We start from the raw sequence: 12,133 nt of genomic DNA, 5'->3' as shown, positions 1-12,133 counted from the left end.
AGTAAAAGGAATGATGCACATTTTTGAAATATTATCCAAAGAATATTCACGCAGTACTTCCACTGACAACATCAGGTGTATTCACTGATGAAAGTACAGGTTATTTTAATGGAAATCAGAGCTGTACCAAGGGCCACTTTTCATCCTCAGGTGACTAACCAACAGAAAACATGTCAAAAGATGAAAAATTGACTTGGCTAGTGTATGGAATCAGATTTTTGCATCTACATTTTGAATATAAATTTCTAAATAATTAATTCACATAAGTTCGAAGGATGTTTTCAGACACATATATAAATATTGGTAAGATGTTTACCCTACCAGAACTTATGATTTCTAACACCTATATAGATTCAATAAAGGAAGTAAACAAAGGAAAACAATTAATTATGCTGTTACTTAATTTATCAAGAACATTTTAAGTTTTGGACTCAACACAAACAAACATCAACAACAACATGACAGAAGCTCTACCTAAAGAAATTATTTTGTGTATTCTATTTATTGCCTTCAAAACCAGAAATAATAAGAGAAATCTAGTTGCTTGCATGGCCACATGCCAGGGAAGACAATGCACTTTAGGGTACGTGAGAACCCGGTATGAGTGAATTATGATTATTAAGAGAAACAGAAGTAAAGAGAAGTTTAAATTTAAATTTAAGAGGAAAAGCATATGAAAGTCATTGCACCAGAGAAAGGAGAACAGTAAGCATATAAAAATATAAAGTACTTTCTTGGTGAGAGGAGATAAAGAATACACACTTGACATGGAGATGAGCTATATAGTACAGCTAATTTTGGGATATATGAGCAGTTGTTTAAGGACAGGCAAGTTCTACTGCAGGAATAATAAAGTGCCTATATATAAACATATGATATTCAGCGAAATCCTTATATAAATATTAATAAATAAGAGTCATTCACAGAAAGAAAAATGCAAAAATATGGGCTTGAATGAAATCTGCTTTGATAACTATACCTAGTATCTTCACATTTATATGAAAGAAGGAAACATATTTTTGAAGATGAACTGCAAGAAAAAAGTATTTAAGGAAAAGAAAAACAACCTACCAGAAAGCTTAAATCTTATCAGTCATCACCAAAAATGTTTATAGACCCTAGTTTTACCTGTCCTCTTGCATTTATGGCATATCAGCAATTAGCTGAATGTGTTTGCCTTGTATTGTAGCTGCATATGTGACATAAATTCACTGCAGGGAGCAGCTGTACTTCTACTATTCATTATTCAATAAATACCGTTTCATCACTGGTACACAGCAGATGTTAATATCTGACTTTAGTTTAACAAATTATAGATGCTTACAAAACCCAGGTGTCATTCTTACCAAACTTCAATGACATTTAGATTCAGAATTGTATTTTAATACTCCCTGTGACAAGTGTCAACTTATGTAAATAAACACAAGCATAGATATGTAGATTGCAAATCTGCTAACACACATCATTTATTCAAAAACTATCAACTCTTGAAATGACTTTCAAATAAAAGGCACTTGGAGCTGCACTTGAGACAGCTATCAAAATCTATTTATGAAAATAAGAGTGAAGGGACATTATAGACTGAGGTTATAGCTTTGTAGGATAAATAGTTCTATGAACGTTGTGTAGGAGGTCATCTTGCCACAGATGGCAATTGGACTGTGAAATGATGGAACTTTTAAAAAAACATTTTGATGTCCTGAGTGGTATTAATGGAAGCTTAACTATCCAAGCAAAGAGAGGAAAATATAACGGAGAGGAAATAAGACTGAGGGTATGTTTGCGGATGTGGCACACAATTGATTTTTAACAGAATATGTGCATCAGCTGAAAGGGAAGGAAATAATAATGGCTTTGGCATTAAGTAATACAGTCAGAAAGATACACTTAAATAACCTTGTACTGCAAATGGATAAAGGCAGAGAAATTATAAGAGACTATTTGTTCCTAAATTTTGTAATTTGAAAGGTAAGAAAATAATCACAGTTTTAGAACAAAAGGAAAAAATTCATTACTTGGATATGTACATGTCCAGGGTCAGCAGAGAGACTCTAGAGACAAAGGGAAAGGCAGTGACACATCCCAAAATATCTTTTATGTAAAGAATCTGCAGAGTACAAAAGTTTCTTAAAAGCAATGATTGTCTAGTGTGCTCGGGAAATTATGGATTTGTGGGAAGAAGGATCCCCTTTTTAAAAAGACTAGAGATTAGCAGTTCAACCTTTGAAGTCTTCCAAGTTTTTCAGTGTCTTTCTAAGGCAGCAGGAAAGAGAGTTCCCTTACTGCCAGCAGCTTCTTTGCAGAGGGCATATTCTTACTCTTTGAGGGTGGGAATAAACTCTGACCAGTGAAGCCACTGTAGCAGTTTACAGTGAGCGATTTATACATTTATTTGCTGTCTAGTATGTGCTACTATATGCCCTATTTTGTTCTGTTAAGAGAGGGTGTGCTGTAGAGAGGAAGGCAGCCTGCTATCAGGGTCAAATGAAACACAAGTGAAGCCAGCAGGGATTGCTCCTTCCCTGAAAGCATTTAGAAATTCATAAGTCGCTTGGGGGACTTCTCAAGTGCAAGGTGAGACGTACAGGAAGAAGAAAAGAGCACAGTGAAAATGCAGAGCGAGCACGGGGACACTACCTAGGCAGCCACAGGGCAACCCTGGGGAGGGCCAGGGAACAGACATACACTAAGGTCATAGTGGGGAAGGAACAAAAAAGACTTCTCCTAGGGATCTAGATGAATACACAGGGGTGATTTCTTCACCCACCTTTTTGGTTTTTGTGTCATCCTGGAGGTGTCATTTTTTTCCTATTCAGGAAATTTGTACTCCAGTTGTGTCACTGTTGTTCAACAGTAATGTGTAAGCAGATTAATCTTTACACTTTTTCCAGCCAAAGTTCCCATTGCACATCTCCTCATGGCATTTTAGGATAAGGTTCTAATAAGTATGAATTGGCATGTTAACTGAACTACTGAGGTTGCCTTTATTTATTACCCACATGTCTGCCAAGAGACTTTACATGTGTGCATATATTCAAATGTTTCAAAATATTCTTTGTCTATAATATATCAACCAAAAGTCTGTATGGAGAAGCTGGCTGTCAATGAATCAGAAGCTGACAGTCCCTTGTTGCTCTGCCTGTAATTCCTGATTCTACAGGAAGATCTGTTTCTGTTCCAAAACTCTGCTCTAGCTGTGCATGGTAGACTGGCTTATTTATTGAAGATGAACTCTCACCTGCAAAGGACTACCCCAACATCTGACCAAAACAATTTTCGGAGCTTTAAACACAAAAATAGCCTCTTTGTGTGAATCTGTCAATGGCTCTGAGAAGACTGCAGAACCATCTTGGTATTTGATCCAGAAAGGTTTGGTTTGTTTGGGGTTTTTTTACCTTCACAGAAAGATCGTATTCATTCTTCTCTCTTATGCATTGCAACAATTCACCATGTAGCTTATTTATTAAGTCCTGGATAATCAGTTGTAGTTAATTATTTCTTAAAATCTTGAGGACCAAATGTGCAGCTTAGATGGCCTGTGACACCTACTCAGATGTATATTTTCCTATAGTGCTAGAAAACCTGACCACAGAATGGAGGAAAGCAGTCCCAACACAGTAAGGCAGATAGATAGAAATTTAGTCCGGGAACATACCTACCCAGCCAAAGCTAATAAAAAAGCTTACAAGAACTAAGTTTTCAATATAGATATAGAGTTTAAGGTTGGGACTTATTAAAAAAAAAAGAAATGCAATGTGATATTTATTTAAGATTTGGTCAATTAAGTCCAAAACAAAAAATCCAGAGAAGGTTTGTGTAACTATGTGGGACTCTGTAGCTTATCCATTTCTGCTATAGCATTTGCTTAGTTACTTAAATTTCTGTTACTGTAGACATCCAAGAATCTGTCAAGCTAACTATTCTGCATATATTTCCTTCAAAGCTCATTTTCAAATATCTCAGATTTTAATGCCCTTCATGGATGCAGTATTTGTTACAAGGCCTTTATGTAAAGATCTTTGATACGTTTTACATGCCTATCTCATACTGGTATAATTAAGTTCACTGATAAAGTATCACTGTTATTTTTATTTAAAAGTACCAGAAAAGGAAAAGGCATTGATGCCACTGTTTACTTTCTGCTTGAAGTCCAAAGATAAAATCTCTAAACTACAAAGTAGAAGAGTTGTTACTTCAGGTTTTTCTTGACCTGAATGGTAAAATAGCTTCTGGCAGCTTACTACTCCTAGGCTTAGGCATGTGCTTCAAAATTTCTTCAATGTGAACCATCTTAAGAGAGGCAGCAGAAGAGCCTGGAGGACAAAAGGAGGACAAACAGCTGGAAACTTGACTCTCTAACTAAGTGGTTAAGGCAGCCAGCTAGCAGACAGCAGACCAAAACATTGGTCTCAACATCAGCTCTTTTATTACACAGTAATCTAATATAAAATGTACAAGTCGTCCATGGAAATGACGCCAGACCTCAGGTTGACCCCTATCAGATGGAAACTCTCATAGAGTCAGGAACCATAAGCAGACAGACCACTCACGTTTTTTGGTGTTTCGTTTTCATGTGTTTCTCTGTCTTTTTAAAGAGACACAAGCAATATAGAAAACCACAGACGGAAGGCAGCGCTAGCAATAACTATATAAGAAAAGTAGTTTGTACAGTCTGCAGAAACACTGAATAGGGAATTTTTCCCTTTCCAATCTCATGCAATACTAGCAACATAAGAAGTTGCATGTAACAATTGGAGACTTTAAAAAATCACATAGAAGAGAGACTTTCAAATTGAAAGCATTCTTTTAAGTTGACTCAGTAGAAACCAGCATCACTACATGATACTTATCTGTGAAAGTACTTCACTGTCATCATCAAAATTTCACAGAAAATGTGGAACTAATCGTTTGCTTTGAATAAGATGAAGCTTGAACTTTCTGCTCATTTGTGTTTACTGCCTAGGTAGTTCATATGTCTCACTTAGAGATAAGACTCTTATGGCTGTAGCCTAAGGTCCCAGATCACTCATATCAGTTTAAAAAGGATTACTGTCAAGAGTAAGGCAAGAGTATTTTTGCCTTTGTACTGTAGCCATGTTAACTGTATGCAAGAAACACAGGGAGAAGCCTATTGGTGGAGTCTTGAGAGGGGACCTGCCTGAACTGGCAAAAAGGCAATTTTTAATATTTCTTCCTTCTATTTGGAAAAGCTCTGTTTACAGGTAATGAAAATTGTGGTGTTGATGGAAGATGACAATAAAGATTTTAAAAGGCTGTGTCATGCTGTGGGTGTAAATTACAGATAAATTCTTATTTAAGCAGCTCATATTTAAAACTGAGAGTTTGACTATACTGTGAAACACTGCTGCCTATGAGTGTTGGCCAGTTTTAGGATTTTTGAGGGATTGTTTCCTGCAAGCTGGCTACTTAGGAGTAAGAAAAATACACTAGGGTACACTGTGTTCCATTATGTGGGCAAAGGGAACCTGAGATAGCTTTATGAAAGGAAAGATATATATAATGGAGTATGAGAAGATATTAAAATGTGTGAATAAAACACTGCCATAAAGCATCAGCAAAACAAACAAACAAAAAACCCCAATTGGTTCCATGCAAACCTATGCTCTCTAGATTAAAATTTGGCCCTGGAAAGTGGTATAGCTGTGTTCATTTGGCATCACGCATTATTCACAAGACAGCCAATAAAGCCTGCAAGGATTGATATTGGCTATGCTCTTCATCCATGTTATAGCTAAACTGTAATCCAGACAAAGTGATGGTGGTCGGCTTGGAGTTACTGGATGTTACTGAGTGGAAGATTCATTAAATCCTTTTCCCTATAATTATGTCAATTCTACCAGTGTTCCTTGTTCCTTCATCTTACCCCTCCATTTCTGCACTCTAATGTCTCTTTTGTTCACATTACATGTCCTCTTTTTCTTTATGTCCCTGGCCTCTCATTCCAGGTCTCCATCTGCCCTTAAGTTCCTCCAACAACTCTACACAAAAAGTAAACCCATTAATATATGCTCTCCACAATCTTGTCTTAGCCAGGCTTTGGCCCTCTTCCTAATTGTAAAATCCTTAATATGCACTTATATATATATTTAACATAAGAGTGTTTATTAAGGAATCTTCCTGTAGGTGTATTTCTGTTAGCTTCCTTGTACCAGTAAGTATCTATACAATTGGGGTCAGGGCAATTTTGCTGCTTTAAAGCAACACAGCTTTCCATTTAGAGATGAGCATAATGGTGATGAAGTCTAATGCTTTGCCATGCTATGCAAAGTTCGATATTGACCACAGATACTTCAGTCCACCCGCCTGTCTACAGGCTTTATATGCCTTTATATAATCCTTATTGCAATCTGTGCTAGAGGCAAATTGCTTTTAGCACCTCGCTCTAGTCCTTGATTACGTAGATTGTTCATCTCAGCACTTTCTTTGGTTTCCCCGCCCCGCTACAATTTGTCTCCCTATTTTTGCTCACACAGAGACAACATCACTATAATTCTCCGGTGGCCTGTGGAGATCCCCTTACTGCCACATGCCTTGTGACACTTTTACCATGTCCTATCTCTTCTCTTGATTTCTTTTTCTTCTTCCTTGGGAACAATTTCAACAGAGTAGGAATTCTGACAGATCTCTTCTTCCACTTCTAACCTGCAAGTTTTGCTGTTCTGTTTCAGGGATGTAGGTTAACTCATCCCCTGGGCCAGATCTAGGCTGCTACTTGGCCAGCTCCACTATGTAGTCAGGTTGCATGAGTAGAACTTGGCTGAATGAGCAGAACAAAATGATTAGGTTTGGCACCCCAGGAATTGTAATTTCAGCTTCTGCTTTTCACTGCAGCACTAAAGATTCAGCCCAGCTCCCACGATAGTCAAGATAACATAAATTGCAGCTGTTATGGAATTCAAGATAGCATTTTGGGGTGTGTTCAGGAACCAGATTAAGGGCACTCTCGAGCAAAACTTTTAGCTGAAACTGTAAAGATAGAATTTTAAAAAGAACAAATAGATGGTAGTCAGAAAAGAAGTTACAAGCAATCAGCATCTTAATCATACAAAGATGCTGGGATATTTATTGAATTCTACGTAATCACTGTGCCTTCAAAATGAATTCTATGTGTCATAATAAAATTAAATTTTCCAATTTCATATGGATATTTCAAATATCTTAGCTTACATTTCTAAATCTAGTGTCCAGAAGAGATATTGAAATAAATTAAGACTTTAAGCAGTCTTGAGGGATTTATTCTTGTCTTTTGTATTATGGCATGTAAGAATGTTGAGATTTAATTAAATAAAAACCAGAGCAGTGCCTAACAGGCTTTGAAGTGTTAAACTAAGTCTGAATGGTATTCAAGGTCATTAGCTGTAATGGGGTCATCAACACAATACCCTCTGCAGAACATGTTTTCTGTTTAGCAACTGTATTTTACGTTCAGTCTGTGCTGATCACTAATGTATGAGTAATAACCAATTTATTTCTTTCACTACATCGGCCTTTCCTAATAGAGTCCAGAAAAGCCCTTTTCAAAGGATTAGTTTTCTCTCTAACTCAGGTGGCTAAAAGCTTTCTGCCATTTTCTTGATGCTTCACACTGCATGGCCCAGATACAAGATTGTTATTTGAAAATGTGCTACTTAATATTTTGTTATGCAATTTAGAAGGCCAAGTAACATGGTGAAACTTGGAATAAGCAGGACTACTATTATTGACTTAAGTGAAACAGGTGGGGTTTTGTTTGGTGTTTGTTTGATGGTTTTTGTAGTTGTTTGCTTGGTTTTGGTGGTATTTTATTTTTTTTATTTTTTTTTTTATTTTGTGTGTGTTTTTTTCCATTCTGGCTAGAAAGGCTTTTTTTTTTTTCTCATTCAGATCCAGGGAGAGGAAACAATATAGAACTAGTAGAGCAGAAGTAACAAGTGCCATTAATCGCACAGAAAGGTTTCTGTTCCTCAGGAAATAGCAGTCCCATGTTCTTCCCAGAGTTCTTACTACACTGATCTCTATTATTTTATACCTATCCTGCAACATAGTGTCCAACATTTAACTGCCTAATGTGAATGTTTGTGGCTCTTTTCTGTCCTTGATTGTTTCTACACAATGCAAAGCACGTTCTCAGCAGGAATCCCACTGGGACATAGTGTATTGTTAATATAATTGCTGAATATTGCAGTTGCCCTCCAGCCATTGGTACCTTATCTAAATATTCGCTACTATTCAGTCAAGCTTATTTGCCTCATAGACATGTTTGTTTATGGGGAAAGAATTACAATCAAATGAAATAAAGAAGAGCATAGGTGAAACATCTCTGTAAGCAGTAATGTATTGGCACAAAATAATTATTCATTCAAAACAAACAAAACTTAATATTATTTATCCTCGCGGGGACTAAGTTAGTGGAGGTTTGTTGCTTTTTTTTTTTCCAGACGAAAGGCTATAGATTTCATTTTTGGCCAATATCACTGAAAATTTCTGCTCTTGTCAAAGAATGAATTTACAGAACATTCATGTCAAAATTTGAAATGTGGACACAATAACTCCTTTTTCACTGTGATTGTGATTAAGCCAGTTTATACATCTATACCCATTGCATTTCCTACAGACTTTATTGTAGAAATTCCCTTCATAAAGGACCTAAGGGGAAAAAACGAAACGAAACCAAACCAAACCAAACCAAACCAAACAAACTCGTTTTGGAATATCCTGTGTCTTGAGAGCTGAAAGGTAAAAAGGCACATTCAATACAAGTTGTATAGGCACAGTTTGGATGCAGAGACCTGTATAGTTTGCAAGCAAATGCCAAATAAATCCAGAAAATTGCTATCTATTAAAGCTGTGAACCTATCATCCTAAATCACTATTTTTTAATGGCATTAACCAATTTTAACTATCTCCCACAGCTTGGCTATAATTTCAATTGAATTTTCATTTGAAAAACTTCAGTGTCGTTTGAAACCTTTGGCCCACGAGAGCCAAATCAACATCTGCAAGCTGCAACATAGAAACCTGATTGCAGATCTTGCAGATTTCTCTATGAAAGGTAATTAGTCGTTACACAATTCAAAATTAAAAATTACATTTCATAAATATTTAAGCTGAGCTTCTTAAAGTTAGGAACGTAAGACAGCAGTTAAGCATGTACACTAAAAAACCCCCATATTGTTTTCCCGTGGCTCAAGGCATCTCTTATTACCACTAACGCAAACACCCAGAGGTTCTGCTTTCATGAAGGAATTGCACTTTGAACACTGAAACTAGAAAATATTTCAGCTGAAAGCAAAATAAATAAATAAATAAAATCAGATCAGTTTGCTAAATCATCAGATGTTAGCATAGTAACTTGCCTGAAGCATATACGTAATCATCCAATTAAAAGAACATCATGATGCAATCTAGTAAGCTATCAAACTCAATGCTAATGATGGGGAAAATCATATGTCATATGGTATCTGAGATAAAGGGTAAACTTAAGATTTGATCTATGTGAAATTCATACTTGAATGGGGAGCAATGGGGTGAACAGATTATGTTCTAGATGATGTTGGATTGGGAAAAAAATACAGGTGTGGTGTTTGTTTGTTTGTTTGTTTGTTTTCTGTTAGACTGCTATTTTAATTTGAATATCGTATACTGCAAGGGTCTTTTCCTAGCTGAAGATCTGTAGGTAAACTTGCTAACCCCAGCAATGATACCTTATAAACTGGTTAAAAAAGGCTGTATCTACGGAAATGCAGATACAGATTCTTTCTTGCTGTCAGTTACTTATGATAGAAAATTCTACTGCTCATCAGGAAGCACTGACAAATACACCAAATGTTTAATACAGAAAGCTAAAAAAACAAGGTCTTCAAATCCTAAAAAAAATAGCCTTGAAAAGGGTTTAAGTTGTTCACCAGCTAAATTTCATGTAACAAATCTTGATTTTTTTCCCAAGTCTAAAAGATTCAAGCCATCAACTGTGCTGAAACACAGTCTTAGTTAACCTTGAATCTGAAAATACTTAGGTTGATTCTACAGACTTCCTTCTCAGAAAAAAAGCTGATGTTTTCTTCAGCCCTATTAAATATGCTAATTGTTCTAGCAGTTTAATAGGCCTATATCAAAGTCATTAAAATATGAAAAAAAGATTGATCAGTTGGGGAACAGAACTCAGAAGATACAAATGAGAAGTGACCTGATCTAGACACTGCCACCATCCAGTGAGAATAGGCTTTTTTAATAAGAATTCTTCACTGCGAGGTCTATACAGGGCATTTCAAAAAGATGAACCCAATTTGAAATCACTATATCTCTGCAACCACAAATCGCCCATGAAGGAGGTAGCATAGAACATTTGTTAAAAGGTTACTAAAACTTGATAACTCATTAAATCTTTTGTAAATTTTTGTGTGATTGTAACATGTTGCTATTGTGAAACATACTGCTTTGAAACTGGGTCCATATTCGAAATTAGGTTCATCTTTTTGGAACACCCTGGATTTGAAAAAAAGTCTGCCAGTGGCAAAACTGTGCACCAACCTCTAGTGGGCTGGGTTAGAAAAGCACATGTGCAGTGAGTAATTTTTACAAAAGCCTGTATTCCCAAGCATTTCTGCCTGATGCCCTGGTTGCATGACAGGTAATCCAACCTTCACAATTCCTCAGTTCCCTGAGACCTGTCTCATGCATGAGGAGAGCCATTCCTTGGCCCGTTTAACTCTTGTAAAGATCATGATAATCATCCATGCCATAATATGACAGTGCGTTTACCATCTCTATGGCTAGCTCTGTCTAATATGGCTGACAATGTTTTTAAATCCTCTAATTATTAAAATAAATCATGACTGCTCCAGAATAAGCGTAACATGATGTTAATTAAATGCAATGTCACAGAGCATTTACTGGCCAAACAGGGCTCTTTCCTTGCAAAGTTCTTTGTAGAACTGGTGTTATTAAACAGACACAAGAAAAACAACTACAACAACAACCAAAACCAAACTGTGCTCACCTCTACTGATCCTGTCCTGACAGTGGTCCTAACCCTTTTAAAAAATGGCTACAATTGGTGGAGCCGATTTTGTTGCTTGCTCATCTCCTCCTTTTCAAAGGAAGAGTCTGGAAGGAACACTGCTCTGCACATCAGAACCCAGAACAGTCCATACAACTGTGTTATGGCTGCGGTAGGAAAAAACTGCCCTTTAACACATGAGCCTGAAGAACATAAACTGGATATTGCAGGTTGTTGCTGGAGAGAGAGATAAGACAAGAAGACAGTTCTCTTACAAACTTTGTATATCAGGAAACCAAAGAAATTTCCTTTTGGATGATACTGACATCATCCTGACATGTTTGATGGAAAAAGAGAATGTTTATTCATAGCTACAGGTCTGAAATATTTTGTGCTGAGATAACACTCAAGCACAATTTTTACCTTTCCTATAAAGCAAAATTATGAAAAGCATATTTGGCAAGATGATCAAAACAGTGAATTTTTTTAAGCAATTAAAAGATTTATTTATTCGTTCATTCATTTTTTAATTCTTAAAGAGGTAGCTATATATTCAAAATAATTTGCTTAAAAAAATAAACCCAAAAATGTGGAAAGCAGCTTCTTCAGTATTTTTAAACACCGTTCCAGTTTTGTTGGAATAGAGTTGTCTTTATACAACACTTAGGATTAAAAATTATTATCCTCTCCAGCATGAGCTATTTGCTACATGCTCATTAACGCTTCCTTTTGGTCCATTATCTAGAAAATAGGCTAGAAAATTGAGAGTCACAGGAGAACACTCAGACTGCTCTTAGAACCAGACATTCTGTTGTGTTTGTGCACTCGTGGGAAAATTAATAAAGGTACTAAAAAGCAGTTCAGTTCTGCATAAATCCTAAAATGCCACGTTTTCTGAAACAGCTTATGATCTGTGTACATCAAATCATTCACAAAATCAGAAAATCTTTCAAAAGGTGCCAAAGAAGCTGCTACCTTGTTGTCAGCACAAAGATGCTGTAGATAGAAAGAAGTGCTTCATTGTGGCTATTATCCACTGCTTGGAGAAGTAACTGGCAAGTTAATTCAGAACTAGATATTCAGAGTTCGACCAGCATTTGACTAAATGTGCTTAGGGCATGACAGATCATTCCT

Source organism: Caloenas nicobarica, chromosome 1 (genome assembly GCF_036013445.1).
Source record: "Caloenas nicobarica isolate bCalNic1 chromosome 1, bCalNic1.hap1, whole genome shotgun sequence".
NCBI classification, from domain to species: domain Eukaryota; kingdom Metazoa; phylum Chordata; class Aves; order Columbiformes; family Columbidae; genus Caloenas; species Caloenas nicobarica.
The sequence above is the reverse complement of the archived record's forward strand: the minus strand, read 5'-3'. Positions refer to the sequence as shown.